Below are 17098 nucleotides of genomic sequence, written 5' to 3' on the forward strand. Positions count from 1 at the left end.
ACGCAGTACTACGGCCAAGGCATCCCCTGATTGGGTGGGGAAGGTCGACCCTCCCTGGTTTGCCCGCCTGTGCTTTTCTGTAATAGTTTGACTCCTCCTACTCTTCCTGCACTTCCTGGTCTAGTAGGTCGGTTTTCTGACCTGCCAGGCTATATTAGGTCTCCGTTATTTGTTCCTTCCTTTCCTCTTTTGTCCGTCCTTCAAACCTTTCCATCAGGTGTCATCTCATGCTTAAGTTACCCTGGCCCACTCGCTTCCTTCCAAGCAGGGTAGACCTGACCGTCCCGTGTGAGGTCTCTGTTCCTCAGGTGCGTGTCCGTGACTGCGTTTGTTGCAGGGCCTGCACTGATTCATTCACGTAAATGCCTTCCCCGGCTTGCCGAGGACAGAAATGATTCAGCCTCTGTACCTGGAGTACCTAATAAGGTGCTTGGCACAGAGTAGGTGTTCACTCTCCGGTTGGAAGCATTTAAAAAGAGTATTTAAAATTTAAAAATTAAATACTTATTTACCTGAGTTGAATTGGAAGCCCGGTTTTTCTTTCTCGTACTGCACGGGGCAATTCTGACATGAATGAAATCACAGACTGAAACAAACCCTTCTGTTCAGTTTGCAGCTTGGAGGTTAGGGAGGCTGAGGTGTGATGGAATGGTGGCTGGGATGACACCGTGGAGAAATGAGGGGCGCTGAGGTGTCCCCCGGAAGCCTGGCAAAGCAGGTGAGGCAGAGGAGAGGGAAGGGAGTAGAAACTGAACCCAAGAACTGGGATGAAGGTAGGCATTCCTGAAATACTTCTGTTGAGCTGAAAGGCTGACATCGTGTGTGTGTGTGTGTGTGTGTGTGTGTGTGCTATGTGCATGCACACGTGCGTGTGGGTGTGTGCAGCCTGGTGTCTATTCATGAAACACCTAATTAGCATAAACAAGGCCACAGCCACCAAGAAGAAAGTGGTGGGGAAGGAAGGTAAACTATAATTGAATTACTGTCTAGAGGAACCAGAGGCTTTAAATGCATGATGTCCCTTACTTGTCACATCAACCAGGTGAGGAAGGTATATCAAACCACGTTGATAGATGGAGATACAGAAGCTAAAGAAGGTTAAGTAACTTGCCACAGAAGGCACAGCTAGTGGATGGCTGGGCTGTTATTCATACCCCACGGGTCTTTCTCAAAGCTCCCGTTGCACCACACGTCCTCCCTAGATGTACATTGGAGCCTTCAAATTATGCTTTCAAGGGTCCTGAGGACAGTTTAAAATGTTCTGCTTTCCAAAGTGGACTCAAACAGAAAAATATGTCCCATGTGGCTATGGCTCCTGGATTAAAGGGAAATCTCCCAAGATCCCTTAGCAACCCCAAGCGCCCTTCCCTTCCTTGATCCTGTTTTCCTTGCTGGACTGAACTTACAATTTGGACCCTGCCTCCCGTCGACATTCTGGGCAGGAAACAGGTGGGTTGTAGCCTTGCCTTTCCCCAGTACACTTGACGTGAGCAGCTCTTCCCTGATGTCAAACAGGTGAGTACTTCAGGTACTGGATACTTTTGATTTGGAATCGGTAGGTAACACCAAAGTTAAATTTAAAAAGGTCAAATGTAATGCAATAGGCAAAAATGGTTAAAATGCAAAACATTTTACTTTTTTCTCTCACTGGGTCCTCACTAAGTGCCTATTCGGTGCAGGCTTAGGGTGTATTAGGAGTTGGGTTTTTAGGGAATTTGTGATACTGCCACAGCAAAGACTTTGATAAGGAATGAATGGAATCCATTCAACCTAAGCTAACCTCAGACCAGGCCATCACTGTGGTTCTCTGGGCAGGGGCAGCATTTCCTAGGAAGGCCCAAGTGGAAGATAACTTTTGTCTAATGGAATGTAGAAAGAAAATTAACTTTTACTGAAAAGCTTCTATTGTTTATTTTTTGCCTTTTTTATGCTAAGCCCAGTGCTAAAAACTTACATGTTTCTACATTTAGTCTTCACAATGGCGTAACAAAGTCTATGTTTATCATTTATTTTTTTCATATGCATTCTCTGATTTATTTTTCTTTTTTTAATTTCAGAATAAAACGTTTTGGTTACAAAAATTGTTTTTGTACCATTTGAGTCAAAGTTATAAGTGTTCCCATCACCCAGACAGTATGCATTGTACCTGTTAGGTGTGAATTTACCCACCCCCTCCTCCCACCTCCCACCTGCTTGATTTCTGATGAATATTATTTCCATCTGTGCACATAAGTGTTGATTGATTAGTTTCAATTTAATGGTGAGTACATGTGGTGCTTGTTTTTCCATTCTGGTTCTACTTCACTTAGAAGAATGGTCTCCAGTTGCATCCAGGTTAATACAAGAGGTATTGTTCACCATTTTTTTTTATGGCTGAGTGGTACTCTATGGTATACATATGCCACATTTTATTAATCCACTCATATTTTTCCTGACGAAGAGGCAAGACTTCAAAGTGGTAAAGACACATGCCTAAGCCCAAATCCCATCAGTGGGATGGAGCCTGAAGTTGAACCAGGGCTACTTGATTACAAAGTACAAAATCCAGGCTCTAGTCTGGAAAGATGTATCACCATAGGATGCAGAAGATATTCTTTTGCTTCTACCTCTCTTTGCTCTTACTCAGCTATCCTCTGCTCTGAAGTGTTCTCTCTCCTTTCCATTTTCTCTTTTTCTGCCAAGTGATTGAAACCAAGATCCAATCTCACCTCCTCTGTGAATTCTTCTAAGACCTTCCTGGCATCATCTAACTCCACCTCCACCCTTCTGGGTTCCAGAACTGATGAGTACTTAGCTTTGGACACAGTGGGCCGTGAGTGTCTGCGTGACGGCCTCCTCCAGGGTGGTGTGAGCTCAGGGAAGGCTGGGCTTGGGTCATAGTTTATCTCTGAGTCTTCAGTGCTTAGAAAACAATCCATAAATACCCGAGGAAGGAGGGAATAAATACATTAATGAATTAATATAAATTCTAGAACTTAAGAATAGAAAGCGGACTATGAGGACTATGAAATAGCTTCCAAAATAACATTGTCAAAAACAGAGCTGGGTATGACCAATGCTGCATTTCTCACACTCCAGGGATTTGTTTATCCTGGAATGACCCTCATTAGTCAATGGGAGAAACAGGTTAGGGAATCCCTGGGTCCGATGGGTTGTACCTTAGAGGGCCTGGTTGTCTTCACCCCAGAGAGAAGAGCTGGTTTGTTTTCTTTCCCAGAGGACAGATAGCAGCCCTGGGTTCCCCTGGGCCCACAGGCCCTATGACTGGTACCTAAAGGGCCTCTGCACCTAAAGCACTTAGAAAAGATCCTTATCTGTGATGACCTGAGAGACTCAAGTGCCCAGTGGTTCCAGAGAAGCTCAGCACAACCGAGGACTGCTCATGGACTTCACTGTTCCACTGGGTTCCTACAACTTCAGTGATTCAAGCATAAATAGATACATAAATGAAATTTTTTAAATTAATTTATATGCACATATTTCCAATTGTAGTCTCAAAAAAATAAAATAAAAGAAACCTGCCCTTAGACTCAGGAAACCTGCATCTTGAATCTGTTATTAGGTAGTTATTGATTTTGGATCAATCATTTTCCATCTTTGTTGTTCAATTTCCTCCTCTGTAAAATGAAGAAATGGACAATGTACATCAAGGGCCTTGAAAATATCCACACTGTTTGTCTCAGGAATTCTACTTCTATTGATCTTACCTGAGGAAACAACCAGAAATATTTATGTAAGAATGTACACATCACAGCATTATTTACATAATGGAGAACTTGAAAAGTAACCACGGCTCTATTATTAAAGTCAAATTAACTATGATACATTCATTGAATGGAATATAATGCAACCAGACTTTCATTTTGAGACAATTGTGGATTCACATGCAGTTGTACGAAGTAATATGGAGAGATACCATATGCCCTTTACCCAGTTGCCCCCGATAGCAACCTCTTGCCTAACTAGAGCAACTTAGCAACAGGAAACTGACATTGATATAATCTGTCCCTTTTTGTCTTGAACATTTGAAGATTATTGAAGAATGTTCCTTCCCTCCTGCTGGACAGTCCTCAGCACCAAGTGGACAAGGTGATCCATTAGCATTTCATGATTTGGTAGGAAAGCATCACCAGCTCAGGGTCTGTGTTTGGGGTGAGCTCAGCAAGTTCTAAGTTGTAGCTCTTTTCTTAGTAAGGAACATTTCATTTAGTTGTCACAAGTTTCCTATGCCAAAAATGTCAGTTGGGTCTGTCTCATCATTTTGGATGGACCTTCACCAGACGTTGCAATAAATCGTGGTGTGAATGCTCATCCTGGAGCCAATACCACTGTTGTTTGCCTGTGTGGTGGCTGGTGAAAGCAGCAGTGTGTGGGAGCTCCCTTTGAAGCTACCAAAGTCTCCTGCTGGCCAGGAGATAGGGCCGTCAATGCTCAGGGGACAAAGAGACTCCTGTGGTCCTGAAGGGATGAACAGTGCACAACACAAGTGGGAAGTGTGGCAAGACTAGTCTGTGCCAGGTCCTGGGAGGACCCAAAGTAAGGAAGGGAACCTTTAAATGACAAAAAAACAGTTTTGCAACCCTTAGCCCATGTCAGAGGTATGGCAAAGGGGAAAGTTGAGGAGGCCAAGGGAGGTGTCTTTGGAGAGAGCTGCTGGGGCAAATGAACAGGTTTTGATGCTGCTCTTGTGCTCTCCAGAAGATGTGGAAGATATTTAAAGCTTCTGTTTCCTATCAAAGGATACCTTGGCGGGTTTCTCAGAGCCTTTCCTACCAGGGACTTCTGATGGTAGTTCCCCATGAAGAGTCAGAACCTGGGCCGTGGTGCGCTGGGCCTAAGGAGCGAATGAGCAAGAAGTTGGAGAGGACTGTCCATGACCTTCCTCTGTGAGTTTGGCAGCAGATGGGAGATGTTTTGGATGCCTGTTGGGTTGGAATTTTGGCTGGTATTGGAATAAACATTTTAATACCTGAAACTGAGTCTTAATGACCACATCGAGACTTTTCTTGAAGGGCCTGGAGAGCTACAGCATCTTTCCAAGTTGTCATCAGGAGGTGTGGGGACATGGATCAGGCAGAGCATAGTTGAAAGCAGAGGAAGGGTAAGCATAAAGTAGTCTCTGTCTGTACCCATTGGGGTCAGACTGTTCACTAAGCCAGTTACATGAGAAGAAGGAAACAGCAGTAAGATGTCGATTCCACGTGGGATTTTGGCTCCTTCTCCTGAGCCTGACCCTGAAGATGCCATGGGAGTAAGAAGGCAGTGGAAGGAGCCTGAGAAAATAGTGAAAACCCAGTGAGACACACTCAGAGACTGAAGGTGGCAGGCACCTGGTCAGTGAGCGGGTTTGTGTGTACACGTTTGGGGCTTGGCAGTGGAGAGAGCCGCCAGAGAGGCTGGGATGCTGTAGGTGAGAACAAACTAAAGATAAGCTTCTTAATTGTGCCCCTTTTCTCCCATCCCCATCATCCTATAGAAATAATTGCTTACTCTATGACCATTTTGTGGCAGAATAGAAGCAGTGTTCGCTGACATGGTGGGGAAACACAAAGGCTGCTCTCAGGTCTGGCTGGAGTGGGATGCAGAGGACAATGAGCATGGACTGACCTGCCTGCCCAGAGCAGCCCACCTCTCCCAGGTGTGTCTGCCCCTCCTGAGAGTGGCTGGCTACAGACGGGGCAGAGGGAACGGCTACTGGAGATGGAGGGAATTTCCCTGGGGCACAGGGTTGCTATGGGAGGGCCAGCACGGAACTCAACACGGCCAGAGTTGACACTGGAGGACCAGGCGGGCCCTGCCCACTCCCTGAATCAGCGGAAAGGGGCCAAGCTAGACCCAGGTTGAGGTTGTTCCCTAGGTACAAAGTCTCAGCTGAGGTGGCTGCTCTAGCCCAGGGACTATGAGCTCACACAAGGAGAAAGAGGAAGGTACCAGAGGAGGGCAAACCAACCAACTAACCAACAAACAAAAAGGCTCCAGGCTGGAAAACTCACCCGGATGAAACAAATCTAATGGATTGGGCAGACCACAATTTTAAAATAAACACTGTAAGTATCCTCAAAAAGGAAAGCGTACAGGAGCATGAAGCAGGAACAAACAGTTACTATAATGACTGGGTGAGAAAAATAGAAGAGTTGGCATAAAGAACTCAGGAGATGAGATGAAGAGTAGAATGGATCAAGGTGAAGTGCTAATTCGTGAACTAAAAGATCAGGCAGAGGAATTCTCCCAGGAGGCACAAGAGCAGGATGGAGACGTGAGAAAGCAAATTGCACATGCGGAGACATACAGGAGAGAAGAACCACCAGCATCTCTGTAACAGGAGTCCTAGAAAGAATGAAAGAAATAAATGGAGGGGAAAACAGGGAAGACGGAGATATTCGTGATTTAAAGGACCTTCCATCTCCTCCACAACATACCCCCGCCTCCCTCACGCCAGTCACACTGGCTCACCCTGAGTTCCTCTGAGAAGCCTGGAGCCTTCCAGGGGTTTAACACCTGTTCTTGCCGCCACCTTGAGCTGCTCTCCCCTCCTCTCCTCCTGCTTCTCCACCTGGTTCACCCACATGAGTCCTTCACAGCTCAACTGGAACACCATTCCTTGGAGGCAGATTTTCCTAACTGCCCCATCCACCCCCAGGCAGGTCAGACTGCCTTGTTAGAAGCTCCAGTAGCCCGGTATAGCCAACATAATTGTATTTAAATACATAATTGAATTCTTTCCCATTTGACACCTATCCAGTGGCAGGCTGTGAACTCTCTGTGGGCAAGGTCCTTGTCTACCTACACTTTTACCACGTCATCTGTCCTATGTCTAGTCCAGTGTTCAATAAGTATTTGTTGAATGAATGTGGAGATTAAATTTTGTATCAGGAGAAGAACATAGAACTTTGAGGCAAAGACCATAAAAGCAGTGAGGTTGGCAAGGCCTTAGTTTGAGAACTAACGTGTTGAGAGGAAGGTGCCAACAGGAGCAGCTGCAGGCGGGGGCCTGGAGCCTGCAGGAGGGGTGGAGAGAAATGGGGAGGGGTTAAGCTAAGCTCCCCAGGGGTGAGGGGGAAGTATGTTAGGAGGGGATGAGAAATCGTAGGGAGAGAAGATAATCGAGTGCAGACACGGCCCACTGGAGAAAGCCTGTATCAGAAGAGAGACACTGCACCTTCTGAGGGGTTTTGGTGCTGTTATGAGCAGTGGTTGAACCCCAAGGGTTATATTTGTTCTCTGTGTAAGCCTTGGGCACTTACTTTTTGGAGACCTTTTCTCTTTCCTACTGTCTGGGAGTGGGATTGTTGTGAGGATGAAATGAGAGTCCACTGGTGAAAGTACTCGGTATAGGGCAGATAGATATACAGGGAGTATCATTTCCCATCCATCCCCTTTTGCTTTATGCCTCCTTTGTGCAACCCTGGAAGTGGCTGGGCATTTAGCCTGGCTCTCTCAAGAACAAAGGCATCTCGGCAGGTGTTCATATATGGGTGGGAGCTTCCTGCTAAGGGCTTTTCCTAGCATTGGTGTTACTCCTATCAAATTCCATCATTGTGATTATTTAACCTCTGCCATTTAACATGAAGTTCCTAAACCCCATTGTCTCTGCTACATGAGGATGCAAAAATACCTTCCAACTTTTGTTTCTATATATTCAATCAGACTGACTGCCTGGATGGTTGATGCTAAATCCAGCCACAGTCTCCCAAATTAGTATCTTAACATTTCAAATCTGCACTGCCCACACTAGCCAGGCACTCACATGTGGCTATTTAAATTTAGATTAATTAAAATTAATTAAAATAAATAAAATTACACCTTGAGTTCCCCAGTCTCACTAGCCACATTTCAAGTGCTCAAGTAGACACCTGGTAGCTAATGTCTACTACATTGGCCAGCACAGATCTAGAACACTCCTATCGTCACAGGGAATTCTCTTGGTCAGTGCTATTCCAAATAATTGGATGTCATTTGCTAACTTAAGCACCTAGGTTATAGCAGCTCTGTTGCTGAGAGCCAACATCCCTGACTGGTGATCATAATCTCTGCTCTAGAATTGTCTTCCTGTTGACCTCTGTCCTTACCTCTCTCGATCAGGGTTGAGCTTGAGATGACATGGACCCCAGAATGTTCTCCCTTTTGCCAAGGATTGTGTGCTTCACTTTGATTGGAAAGCACATTTGGGACTGAGATTTATATGCATGTGCTCATACACACATACAATCATGCAATTGAGGATTTGATGATGGAGCCTACGTCCCTAAACCTCTTATTGTAAATCAAACATACTCTTTTTTTTTCCTAAAATTATATCTGTGGCTAATCAGAATTCTATTTCAGAGGCAGGGTTTGGTAAAATCAGGCACCGATTCTTTGTAACTCCACTGCATCTGAGGTAATGCGTTAAGGTACTGAAGAGTATAAATATTTGTGCTGTTGGCAAGTGTACATCGCTCCTTCACCAAATACCCAAATGGAGAAAAAAATAAAAGCTTCCTCTCTGTTTTGGGTAGTTAGAGCAAAGCTCTAGGAGGGGATTTATAACTATACAGTTACGAATTATGAATGTGCATTTGTTCAAGAACGACACCCTGTTGATCTGCTATTTAGTTTTTTTATTGCTGGCTTTTTGCTTTGCTCTGTAGGACACCGGCTGCAGACTTGGCTGCTGCTCAGAGTGAGGAGTCGCCAGGGACGTTGCTCCTATTCAGAAATGCACAGGGCGTATCAAAGACAGAGACTGCAGACTTGTATATTAAAACCCATACATTACCCGCACAATGCAAACCCGCGCCCCGCCGACACAGGGGGCTCGGGGGCTGAGCGAGAACAGAGGCGCTCACGGTGAGGCAGCTGAAGGAGAGCTCGGAGCTGCTTCGTTGCCTGGCGCGGTGCTTTCTGACTGCTCTGAAGAGTTCTGGGGGTTTCCTAAAAGGCCTCTAGATGAAGTGGGGAGAGGAGACAAAAAGGTAGTGGCAGGCCCGGGGCCACCTGCCCTACTCTGGCTTGGCAACTCAGCTTTTGTGTGTTCTACACGTTGGACTTCTAAGCGGGGTTTCCTGTGAACAAAGGATCCCCCAAACATTTGACAGTGGAAACAAGAAGCTGTCCTATGGGACAGAAGGTGGAGTAGAGTCAGCCGTGGTGCTGATTTTCCGAGCAGAAGCGTGAGAGCAATGGGTATTGCAGCACACCTGAAACCCTTCCTATGCCTGAGGCTCGTTTCAATTGATGTGTGGAATCTACTTTTGTTTCGACTACTGTCTGTCAGACGGAACATGAGCCACATGGTCATGCAGTGGGTGGGAAAGGAGGGCCTCATGCGGCTGGGGAGACCATGGAGGAGTCGTGTGGAGGAAAGATCTGTGTTTGCCAGAACATGCAGGAACGTGCACGGAGGAATTACAATAGCATCGACCAGGGCAGCGAAGCAAATACGCAGTTGCTCAGTATTGAAGGACAACCTAGCCTGCACTGAAAAAACTGTGCAGACTGTGACTTCCTTTTTTAAAATTTCTTTAAACAAGCAGTCTTGTCTTATCGATGTTCACCTTTTAATTCCATTGATCTTGCTGCTAAAATAAATCTGGCTAGTGAAAGTGTGTGGAGAACATATCAGAACGACTGCAGGAAAAGAGGAAGAAAGTGGGAGTCCAGACTTGCCCAGGCTCGTAGCACCCCCCTTGCCTTCACAGGACACGCAGCCATCTGTCTCTTGGGCCCACCTAGGGGCAGATCTACCTGGAAGTTAGTGAAGCTTAAGCCTCAGGGCCCCTCGCTTGCATAGGCCCCCTTGAGTGCTGGGAATGGCTGTGAGCCACAGAGTGCTCAGGGAGGAGGAAATCCAGGCTGCCGCCAGGAAGCATTTCCTTCTTGCAGTCCCCAACCCCTGGTCCGCGGATTGATACTGGTCCGCGGCCTGGTAGGGACCCGCTGCAGAGCCCCGACGTCCCCGCCTGCAGTGGAAAATTTGTCTTCCGTGAAACTTAGGAAGGGCGGGAGGCGCAGAGCAGGAGGTGAGCCACCTGTGAGCTTCATCGGTATTTACAGAAGCTCCCCTTCCCATGGCTGGCATCGCCGCCTGAGCTCCGCCCCGTCCCCCTCCTCCCCATGGAAAAATTGTCTTCCATGAAACCAGTCCCTGGTGCCAAAGAGGTTGGCGACCACTGTTTCCATCCAAGCATTTATGGCAAGTTGCTGCAGAAATATTAGAAGAAAGTGACCCCAATATTCAAGATTCCAGAACCTGGATCTACCACTGGGTACAACCTCTCCCTCATCTCACATCCTACCTGTTCCACCTCCACACGCTTCTTTTAAACTTCCTCTCTCTGTCCCTCCGCCTACTTTTGCCTGCATCGCTGCTGCAGTTTGGCAGTCCCCTGTTGGTAACTAAGACCCTGTTTCCGGGACCTCAGGAGGGCCCACAGCCTTGCCTCTACTTACTCTGGAGGGTGTTTCAGACACTTTTCCCCTAAGGTGATCCCAGGATCTGTGAGGAGCACACGGGAGCTACCCCGGGTGCCTGGAAGCCACCCATAGCTGGCTGCCAGGTCGGAGCGCTGGATCCCCATCCTCCGGCTCCCAGTTCATACTGAAAGGAGAGCAGGAGACAGGGAGTCATCATCTTCATTTCACAGAGCCTGCCTGTGACAGGGTCGTATGAGTAGGGGCCCCGGTGCCCAGCCCAGCACTCTGACGGCGATGCGCACGCCCCAGAGAGGAGCCATCACCTCCCGCAGAATCTGCCGCCCTTCCCTTTGGGTGTGGTCGACCCATCATTACTCCAAACGCCAGGAAGATAGTGGTGGGGGCCTTCCTGGTTTTTCACTTGGCTGGGAGTCACAAAATTGATTCTCATATGTCCTTAGAGGGCCAGGGTTTCTCTACACAGCGTGATTTCAGCCCCTGTCTACAGACCTGTGTGCAGCAGAGGAGAGCCCAGTGTTCACAGTCTGCCGTCCACGCGTGCCAAGGTCCTCAGTTTCTTCATCGAGCTCCTGGGGGGCCCATTTTCCATCTCCATTGACTAAGCCCTCCTCCCGGTCTCAGTCCTGTGCCATCCTTCTGCCTGTTGCCGGAGGTCCCAGATAAAGATGTAGCTTGTGGAGCAGGGATCTGAGATCTTGGGTGGGGAAGTGCTGCTTTGGCCCCACCACACCCACCACCGTGCGGTCCAGCTGGTGCTCTGGGACCAAGCTCCCACCAGCTGAGAGTGCTCAGAGTCCAAGGCTGTTTTACTGTTCCCCATGAGTCAAGTTCACACACTTAAGAAGGATGTGCCACCTACTCATATCCTTGCATTAAATCCTCAGTTTTGAAAGCACTTTGCTTGTGACTTTTCTTCTGTTTGCTTCTCCAATTGCTCTATCCACTGTAGACACCAGCCAGTCTTGAAGACTCTTATATCCATTTCAAGTTTCTGGACCACTGGCCCAGGACAGAGGTCACCTTCTCTCTCTCTGACTTGAAAGGATTTAAAACAGTAGCAATAGGCTCCTGAAAATGCCTAGATTCTTTAAGGGACAGTCTCTGTACCAGAGAAGTATCCATTACTGTTAATAAAAGAAAAGCCACAGGCATATTTAGCTCCAGATCTGGGATGTCTAATGCATTAAGAACCTGCTTAATTTTTGTCTTCTTGTTATTAATATTTATTTGTTTTCTGTTTTGTTTGTTTTTCTACCTTGTCCTCTAGCCTGATTAGTTAACTTCATGGCTTATAACTCCGGACCCCATTCTCTGGATTCTAATTAATATTTCTTCCTGCTTTCTGGAATCTCTGTGAACTGAAAATATGCAATCGCTCCTACTATGCCTTCTCCCCCCTCCACCCCAAGCAGCACACACTCACACACTTTGGCTTGGTCCCAAGATCTAAAGTCAGGCAATCTTTGCTTTGCATGGTATTTTGGGACCATAAATATTATGACTGTGAAAGCTGAAACCGTGCAAAACAATTTTAATAATCCATGGGAAGAATAACCATTATTCTGTGACCATTAAAATTTTTGTGAAAGCATTAAATACTCTCTTAGTGTTGGTTATAATTATAGAGAAAAATAAAAAATGGTAAAACTAATATTTATTTAGAACATGGTAATTTAAAACATTAGAGATATTGAGAATTGAAGTGTTTTATTTCTTTGCAAAGAACATATCAAGAGTAGTGTGAACAGCACTTGCCTTATTCTTGTCATATAACTTACGATACAGGGTGACTGTCTTCCCTATGCCTTGGCAAATTGTCAGGTTTCCAAGCTTGGATCAACTTCCAACATCTTATCCTTTGTGTTTTCAGCATCATGAAAGAGTTCCAAGAGTTTTTTTTAATGTGAGATTTTTGTTGGCTTTACTTTGTCTGGGACAGATTCATCCTTTTCATTATAATTGCTTTCCTCATCCATGTCAATAAGCTGGTCTTCACTAAACTCCTCTGGCTGCACGCCTGGAATCTCTCCTGTGGCAGAAGTGTCAACATGCCCATGGGTGGCCGTGTCTTCTATATCTCCATTACCTTCAGCTTCAATTTCACTTTCAGTGTTATCACTTTTCCTGCACTTTCACCTTGGTGGCCAATTCCCTCTTTCAATGATTGATTTTGTAAAATGTTACCCGGGTTAATCACTAGGGGACAAGAGAGCGACACAACTACATGCTTTGCTGTCTGTGGAGGAACTAAATAACAGACACATAGTGACCACTCGCCCTCAGAAGGAATGATGTGATTGGTCACTGATCATGGTACACATCTGTTATTTGCACAGTAATGTATGGACTGAAGAGCTGTCAGTGAGATTTGTATTTTATGCAATTATACTTACTGTGCCATTGTTATTTCAGTACTAGATACTATAGTATCTGAGATTTAAACCATTTTATTGTGGGACTGGTGGTAATTGAAATTTGTGTATATTAGAACTGTGAGTATGAGAACTGCCTGTACTCTCTTGCTGAATAGTCCAGCTTGAGCAGTATCTGGTCCTATAGGTAACGGCTTGGACAAGTGAGTGGAAAGAAGGCAGGGAGAGGTGAGGGACAAGAAGATACTAAAAATCCAGGGGAGAGGAGGATGTGAGCCAGACAGGGTTGGCACTTGCATGCTGCTGAGAGTGAGCAGCTCCTTCCATTTTGCACAGGGACACCTCACTTGCCTCACCTTAACTGGCCCTGGATCCAGGCCCAACGTCTGCAAAGAGCAAAAGAATGTGGCCAGGATAACAGCACCAAGGTGGGCAGTTAGTTCTTAGCTGTACAACTAAACCCTCAAAGGATCAGGAATTCTTGTAATAGGAGGTCCCAGCAAAACTCATAGCAAATGTACATTTTTCCAAGACCTGTGCACAGGTGGGCATGGACTCAGAGCATCCTTGATACCACACTACAAGCAGACTCACCTAGAAGCCACCTGGAACAGCAGGGATGATTTGGGCCCTGAGAATTCTCAGCCAGAACTGTTCCTGTTTACCCGAGCTGGTTAAGGCATTCAGTGCACAAGGGGGCTCCTATTCTCAGAACTCTGTGACACACAGGACTTAGAGCTATAGCTAATGGGATGGACCAAAACTCTGCAGAACCAAGGTCAAGGTGAATGGAAGATATGTCTACCAGCTCAAGGCCTCCCAGCCTAGGCTGTGAGCATCTGGGCTATAATGTCAACACGCTGGGAGACGGAGTCAAAACACAGAGAGGTTCCTTCTATGATTAGAAAAGAGATGGAACAAAGATGCCTTCACCCATAATCAATGAGGAACCTAATTGCTATTACAATAACAATAATAATGCATATGAATAATAAATAGTTCTCACAAATGACTATAATTATTGTAATATTTTTACAAGTTCAAAACAACATTTTGGGTGTTCTCTTGTCGTTTTGTTAATTTTCAAATATCAGTGATGGCTGGCCTTTTCAACTTGTGCTACGCAATCTGGCAAGTGAGCACACATGGTGATAATCCAGCACCTTGCAATGCAGATGCCTTAGATGCTGGAGCACAGCGGCCCCTCCCCTACCTCTTATACCAAAACTCCCCAACTCTGGCATCTGTGACGCCCTCGTCCTGGCTGGCCATGGCATTCTTAAGCTATGACACCAGAGCCCTCAGGTTGGTGGGGAGCTGCCCTTCCTTGTCTCTGCCTCTGCCATTGATCCCTGAGAGGAGGAGGATTTGATTGACATGACACTGTCCTTGGCCGCATACTGAGAGGACTCCCTGTGCTAAAGAGGAGACATGGGGTCCAAGAAGCAGACCAGCGTGCTGTGGTTGATGTTTGCGTTCAGCTCTATAGTGACTATCTAGTCTTTTGCGGGAGTTAGGAACCCTGTGTTCCTGCAGTCAGGCAGATGACAGGGCAACATTAGGCTATCAAGCTTGGCTTTTTACAAAGTTCATTCATTCATTCATTCACTTACTCACTGATACTTCTTGACCATGTACATCAGGGTAAACCCTATTCCAGGTACAGGGAGCAAGTGGTGCAAGCCCAGATACAGTCCCTGTGTTCATGGTCCTTACACAACAGTGAGGAAATAGATGTTAAACAGTCATACAAATGGATGATCACAAAAAGATGAGAACTATGGAGAAAAAGAACATGGTGGCTCAGGGACATGCAGATAATGAAGAAACCTGACCTGGTCAAAAAACCAAGAAGAGTTTTCCCCGAGATGGTGGCCGTTTGCTGAACTCTGAAGGACGAACCGGGCTTCACTGGGTGACAAGGGCCAGGGGTGGGGAATGGGTGCAGGGAGAGGGAGAAGAGGGCCCCAGATAGTGGCAGAGGCCAATGCCACTAGAGCCCAAAGGAGGGTGTGGTAGGCAGGGCAGAGACGTGAGATCTCTGCCTTTATTCTGAGCAAGGAGAAAATGTTAAGGAGGGGACCCATGGGGTCAGATTTGTGTTTGAAAAGGGTCACTTCAGCTGCAAAGTAGGGAATGGATAATGTGGAGTCTGAAGTGGAGTGAGAAGACAAATATAACCCCACCACCTCCCTGAAACACAGGTCTCATAGCAATGGTTAAAGTTTGGATGTTGGAAAGTTGAACATATTTATTAATATACTTACTCATTCAAAATTTGAGACAGAGAGGGTGGAGAAAACTGGCAGAAACCACTTATATAATTGATTCCTTTCTGGGTCACTGAAAGACCTCCGTCTTTAACTCATCTGTATCCTGCTTTACGGAGGATTTTCAAAAGAGTTCCGTACTATATAAACAGCATTGGGCTGGGGGGTCGGAGACCCGAGTTCCTGTCTTAGCTTCCTCTCCAACTCAGTTTCCCTGGGTACTGAGCCTTCTTACGATTGCTTTTGAGGAGCAAATGAGATAAAATAGGAAAAAGACTGATCAGACACAAGGGTTCAGAGACATTGTTTTTTCTCTGAAGGTCATTATTTAAGTAGTGATTAAGTAATACATTTTAAATATAATTTATATAGGATTTGATTGATGAATATTAAAGTGTAGATTGTTTTTCTACAGCTCTAACACATAAAGACACCAGAATCTGCAGTCCACTGTTTTTGTTCAACCCTCAAAGTACATAATTGGCATCAGATGCAAAGGCCAGCTTGGCTAGGATGAGCAAAATTGTCTTCCGTTTCCTGTTGTTTGCTCTCAGGAAGCCTCCTGCAGTTTCCTTTGAGGAATCTTATCTAGCTGGAAGGACCTGTTACTATAGGTTAGGAAATACCCATTCTTTTCTGCTTGAGAAAGGTAAGCTGTTATCTTGGATTTTCCAGGGCAAAGCTGATTTCACATAATACATGGTTTTCCCCATAAGTACACTTACCTATGGAGAATCTTCTGCCCTGATTTTTGGGTCAAGAATGATGGTCATTGTAAGTGTGTTCAAACTCTGCAGAGACCATGCATTAAAGCCAGTTCAAAGGCAATGCCATATCCAGGAGAGCTGGAGGAAGATATTCTCAGTTCCTCCATTTCCTATGCATCCATTTGCTGCCGGAGAGTTTTCTGAGTAAGATTTTCACACTTACAAATTACAAGCCATGGTGAGGGAGCCTCAGTGGCACAGGATGACAGAGATTCTACAAAATCCATCATGTAACTGGCCTCTTATTCTCAGCTAGCAAAAATAATTGCTTTATTAACTTATTTTCACAACTGCATGCTATCTCAGTCTATTCTGGTTTTAAAGAAAACAACCTGGACAACACAGAGAAAATTCACTTAATTGCATTTAAAAGGAAACACTGCTTGAGTCCTTTATGGTACTACCTCCACCCTTCAGCACCAGCCTCTGCCTCTCCAAGTGATAATTAGGCATTAGAAGTCGGCTGTGTGATCTCAGCCAACAGCTTTTACAGGGTGTCTGGATTTAAAGAAAGGCCCTGTGTGAAGCTTTTGAAAAACAGCTCAGTCTCTCAGGTCTAGTGCCTCCTCCTCTCAGATAGCCTGGGTTCCAGGTAGATGCCTTCAGAATGAACAATGGCCAACTGCTTTGCCAGTTCTTTGGGATGCCTTTAATTTGAGCCTTCTCTCTAAATCGGCTACCACATAATGCATTTAATTTCTTAATATGACTATCATTTATTTGGAGGGAAGTTGTTCACAATGTGCTGAGAATTGTTTTAATTGGAATGTAATTCTATTCATTAAACCTCTACTTTACTTTGCCAGAAAAGGGCTACATGAAGAAGGGAAGTGGGAGAGGTTTGGCCTAAAGCCAAATTGTCCCAATGACGTCCAGGGTTCGTTATGTTTTGGCTGGTTTTGCCCCTCACCATTCTGTGTATGCTCATTTGAGACCAGGACTCTATCACAAAGGCCATCTTCCCAGGAAGAAAGGGCTGGTCTTTCTTCCTGTCTTCAGTTAGGGCTGTGCAGGTGATGGGATCTCCTTACCTGAAGTCCTTCTTCAGGAGCTGTGAGTTGATTCCATGTAGTAACTGCTTCCCATTCAGTACCCAGGCAATGGGGATGTGGCAATAGAAGGGGCACAGTCCATGCTCTGAAGGTGTCTTAAAATTATCCTAAGTTACAGTTCGATAGGGCATTTTAGCTTACAAAGACCTTTGCCTTACATTATCTCATTTAATTCTCAAATTACAAAAAAGGCAAAGTAAGAATTATCATTCTCTTTTTCG

The sequence above is a fragment of the Eulemur rufifrons genome, chromosome 29, assembly GCF_041146395.1.
Source record: "Eulemur rufifrons isolate Redbay chromosome 29, OSU_ERuf_1, whole genome shotgun sequence".
Classification (NCBI taxonomy): domain Eukaryota; kingdom Metazoa; phylum Chordata; class Mammalia; order Primates; family Lemuridae; genus Eulemur; species Eulemur rufifrons.